Consider the following 5,340-nt stretch of genomic DNA (forward strand, 5'->3'; position numbering starts at 1 on the left):
TGATGATGCATGGAGAGGATTGTAACCATGGCAATGTAACGATATACAATAGGATGAATGTAAAGCTAATGTTCACCCAGGTAAACTATCACATCATTCACAATAAAACAGCTAAAAAAAGAAAAGCATAGTGGCCTTCTTCTGAAAAATTAGTCAATGAAAACCCTATGGAACAACCATCTATTTCCATTGTACATTGAGGTTGCATGAGTAGGCGCTCATAACTTCAGGACAGCTAATGACAGTCACACTTTCATCAAAAGGGATTCAAATACTAAACTCCCATTTTCCTTGTGAGAATTAAATAAATATGGTCAACCAAGGGAAAAGATAACAACCTTATCTAGAGAAGCAGCAACACCAAAGATGGAGGCAGAGATGAGGACATGGAGAGAGGGAGCAGCTGACGACTCTGGACTCATGGAAAGAGAGGGCTGGCAGCCAGGAGACGCACTTGCAGAATGTGCCCTTTGGTGGTATAAATTATTATATATGTGCCTGAGTGTTTAAAAAAAAAAAAAAAAAGAGCTAAAATGAATAGAGAGAAATACTGTTTAATGATGATATATGGAGGAGATTATAATCATTATAATGAAAAAAAGTATATGATTTGTTGAATGTGAAACTGATGATCTGCCCTGTAAACTTTCACTCAATTCACAATAAAAAAATTTAAAAAAAGATTCAGTAACACTGATTACATTTTTCAATAAGTGCAACCATTCTCATTAACCTTTTCTAAATTATACCATTTTTATTAACATAAATTCAATGATTCCTACTTTAAACTTAAAAATTTTTTTAAAAACTTAAAAATAAATAAAAATAAGCCAAAATAACTAGAAGCAAGAAGTAGGTAAGAAAATTTAACTGAAGACATGAAGGTGGTGAAAATTGACTCTTTTCCTTGAGAAACGGTTTTCAAAGTGCTTTTGTGGTTGTTCTATGAAGAAATGGGGTTCCGTGGCTGTGTATCTTAGTTCTTCAGTACTGCTTTAACAGAAAAACACCAAGTGGATGGCTTCGAGAAACAGAAATTCATTCCCTGACAAAGTCTGGTGTTGCCATCGAGTCAGTTCTGATTCAAAGCGACCCTATTTAGGGTTTCCACGGAGTGACTGGTAGGTTTGAACCGCCAACCTTGTGATTAGCAGTCCAGTTCTTATGCTACAGTGCCAGACGAGTTTCGGAAGTTAGAAGTCCAAATTCAGAGTGCCAGCTGTAGGGTAAGCCTTTCTCTTTGTGGGCTCTGGAGAAAGGGCCTGGTCTCCTTTCAGCATCTCTAGGACCAGCACGCCTTGCAGAGCTCCATGGGTCTTAGCATCATTTCCCTCTGGATCTCGGATGCATTCCACTCCTGGCTTTTTTCTGGATGGTAGTAGGTGTTTCTATCTGCTCACTGCTCTCTATTTTATATCTTAAAAGAAATGGACTCAGGTTACAACCTAACCCTGTAGATTGTATCTGGTCTCATTAACATCATACTGTTGCTGTTGTTAAGTTAACATCCAGTAGGTTCTGACTAAGTGACCTTGTATAGGGCTCTGAGGAACAGCTGGTGAGTTTGAACAGCCAACCTTGCAGTTATTCTTATCCTACAGCCCCGTACTAAGACCCCTTTTATCATAGAAGTGAGGCTTTATAACACATTACATCAGATCAGAACAGATCACATGGTGGGGTTGCATCCTGGTAAATCTTATCATGGAGGTGATAACTACATCTTAACTGCAAAACCACTGGCCAAGGCCCAGTCAAGTTCATACAAAGCCTGAACTATCACAGGAGTCAAATATGTTTAGAAAATTCGGGGTTAAAACCACATTAAGTAGTACTTCCTGCTCTAGCCATAATGAAGGAATAGCTGGGATCATATGAGCCCTGCTGTTAGATGTGATAAATCTAAAACAAAATACATGAAACAACTGTTGGCAGGATCTGGACAGCAACTGACTCAGGCTGGACCAGTGAGAGGGGGAGACACATGAGGTGACTCTCATGTTGATCTGGGCTTTCTCCCCTGCATGGGGCACAGACAGTTTACTGACCATCAACAATTTGTACTTCCTCTCTTAGTCCTTGTTAAGAAGCAGCTGAGAGTCAGAGTCAGTGTTTCCAGGCTCCTCACATATGCGGGGCCCTAGAAGACTCATTCAGACCAAAGCAGTTAGAGCGGAATTAGTATATCAGTTCAAGGGCAGAAAGGATGAAGATGTGAATGGCTTTGGAGCAGAAGGTAAGTAGTTACATTTTCTCTAGAGTCTCTTTCCCCATTGCTTTGTTGTTGTTGTTGTTAGGTGCCGTCAAGTCAGTACCGACTCCTAGTGACGTTATGCGCAACAAGGCGAAACACTGCCAGTCCTGCCTCAACCTCACGATTATTACAATGTTGCATTGTGCAAGTCCATCTAGTTGTGGGTCTTCCTCTTTTACTCGGACCCTCCACTTTACAAAACATGATATCCTTCTCCAGGGATTGGTCCCTCCTGATAATATGTCTTAAGTATGAGAGACAAAGTCTGGCCATCGTGGCTTCTATGGATCATTCTCACTGTACTTTTATATTTATTTATTTAAGTTTTTATTGTGAGGTTTACATGAGAGAACATCAGCTTTACACTCATCCTATCATATTTTGTTTCATTGCAACGATTACAGTCCCCTCCATGCATCATCATATAACCCCAAAGGGTACACCACACAGCCGCCCCCCATCCCCCCACCCCAGGCTGCCAGCACACAGCCCCTTTCCCACTCTGAGTCCAGTGTCTCCAGCCGCTCCACCTGTCCATGTCATCATCCAAGTCTCCATCCCTGACGTAACTGCCTCTCTGGGTGGGGTCCCGCTCTCCGTTCTTCTCACTTGATGGTCCCAGGGACCTCCTATCGTGTGCTGCAAAATCAATCACTCTCCTCCCTTTTGTCAAAAAACACCTACCCTCACAGTCAGACCTGATGGTAATTTTATTCACTATTGAACCACAAGAGTCTTATCCCCATTTCCTTTCGCCAGCCTGGTCCCAACGTATTGGATATCATTCCACCCCTTCTGGAACTAGGCTCCCTCTTGAAAGCTTGTAAGCCAGTCACTTCTTGCCTTTATAGCCCCCCCACCACCACCACCACCATTTTGGGTAGTCAATGCCTATGTTGCCCATTCCTGTCAACCCTATGTACCAAGGGGGTGGGAGTGATTCTTCCTGTAAAGATTTGTTCTCTTTTTTGAGCTACTACATCTGTAAGTGGAGTAGTCCTGGTACGGTGCTGTGGGTTAATGCGCCAGACTGCCAAGCCATTTGAACTGCAAGGTTGGTGGTTCAAGCTCACCAGCTGCTCCTCAGACACCCTATACAGGATCGCTATGGGTGGAAACTGACTCTCCAATACGTTGGGACCAGGCTGGTGAAAGGAAATGGGGATAAGACTCTTGTGGTTCAATAGTGAATAAAATTACCATCAGGTCTGACTGTGAGGGTAGGTGTTTTTTGACAAAAGGAGGAGAGTGATTGATTTTGCAGCACACGATAGGAGGTCCGTGGGACCATCAAGTGAGAAGAACTATGGGTCAAATCGCTATGGGTCGAAACAATAACAACAACATCCATAAGTATAGGTAATGTTCATAAAATTGTAGCAGGTTACTCTTTTTTTTCCCCCTCTTCTTTCTTCTTCTAGATGAGTTCTGATCATCTAGCCATTGAAGCCAGGTCAAGTGAGTACTATCTGCAAGTATGGGTATTCTTGTGCCTCTACCCTCACTTCATATCAGCTGGATGCTTCATTCTCCACTCTAGTCTTCTGTGGCCATGTCACTGTCTCTGGGCCCAGGAGTCCCCGGATCTTGCCGTACTGCTGGTCATCCAGGTCTCCACCTAGCTTCACGGGGTTCTATTGAATGTGGTGGAGCTCTTAGCTCACAACTTCGTTGCTGTTTTTCCCCCTCTTCCCTAATAGGTAACCAGCATGGTCACCATCCAGAACACATGCCTGCTCATATATTCCCCTTGAGTCTCAGTCTTAGAAGGGGGTTTGCTCTGAGGGGTCCCAACCACTTGCCTTGATAGCCTTCGGGTGAACAGCTTACTTGTTCTTGTAGTAATCAATCAGACTGCCATTATTGTTTCGAATTTTTCCTGCCAGTCTTTCTTTCACGAAGTATCTTCTGTTCTTCTAGCCACTCCAGGCTGGTCTACTCGTCCTTTCCAGTGGAAATTTCCTACCTCAGTCAGTTCTGGATGGGGTTCTGGATTCCACCTATGGTCTTGTGCAGTGTAAAGGCTCCACAGAAAGTCTCTTTCACTGGGCAACTTCTAGACCCCTTTAAGGTATTCCAATCAGTTATAGGTTGAAGACAGACTTACAAGTTTTCTGTAGTAATGATTCTGGCTATTTCTTTCTCCCCACCTCAAGTGTCTATTTTACAATGGTAGGCAAGGGAAACCAAGATTCAAAAGATAGCCAAGCATCTTAACACTATCCCCCTCTTTTAACCCTTCAAACCATGCCTTAATCCCTGTATCCTAGAGCCCTGTTGTTCCAAGGTTGTGCATACATCATCATTTACCTCCGTCCCACTTAGCCCATGCAAACCTGTCTAACTATTCTCCCGTCAGCCTTGTTCTTCCATTCCCCTTCCCCTTCTTGTGTACTGCCCCCAGACACACACACCCCCACATGCAAACTATCCTGTGTCTATTCCTTACCCTGTGCTCTATCTTCCCCTCCTTCCCTCCCCTCCTCTCGTCCCATACATCCTGGTGATCAGCAAATATATATACATAATTTTTTACCCCTTTTAGTGTGGGTCCTTTTTCTTAGCCTTTTACAGTAATGGTCCTATGCAGTATTTCTCCTTTTGTGACTGACTAATTTCACTCAGCATGATGTCCTCAAGGTTTATCCATGTTATGCGGTGGCTTGCAGGTTCCTTGATGTTCTTCAAGGTAGCATAGTATTCCATTGTGTGTATGTACCACAGTTTGTTTATCCATTCTTCAACTGATGTGGATTTAGGCTGTCTCCATCTTTTTGCTATTGTAAATAGTGCTGCTATGAACATTGATACGCATATATCTACTTGTGTTATGGCTCGTATTTCTTGTGGGTAAATACCAAGTAGAGGGATTGCTGGATCATAAAGTATTTCTATTTCCAACCTTCTGTGTAAATGCCATATTGCTTTCCAGAGAGGCTGGACCATTCTGCAATCCCACCAGCAATGCAGGAGCACCCCAGTCTCTCCACATCCTCACCAGCATTTATTGTCCTCTACTTTTTTGATCTTTGCTGTTATTGCTGGTGTGAGATGGTATCTTATTATTGTTTTGATTTGCATCTCTC

General features: G+C 43.0%; 1 protein-coding gene across 3 annotated transcripts in view; it reads right to left on the bottom strand.

The window, feature by feature from the left end:
• The window catches only part of HPSE2 (heparanase 2), an 869,616-nt gene that overhangs the window by 236,237 nt on the left and 628,039 nt on the right, over positions 1–5,340 (bottom strand). The window lies entirely within an intron of this gene.

Source organism: Chrysochloris asiatica, unplaced genomic scaffold (genome assembly GCF_000296735.1).
Source record: "Chrysochloris asiatica unplaced genomic scaffold, ChrAsi1.0 scaffold00003, whole genome shotgun sequence".
Taxonomy (NCBI): domain Eukaryota; kingdom Metazoa; phylum Chordata; class Mammalia; order Afrosoricida; family Chrysochloridae; genus Chrysochloris; species Chrysochloris asiatica.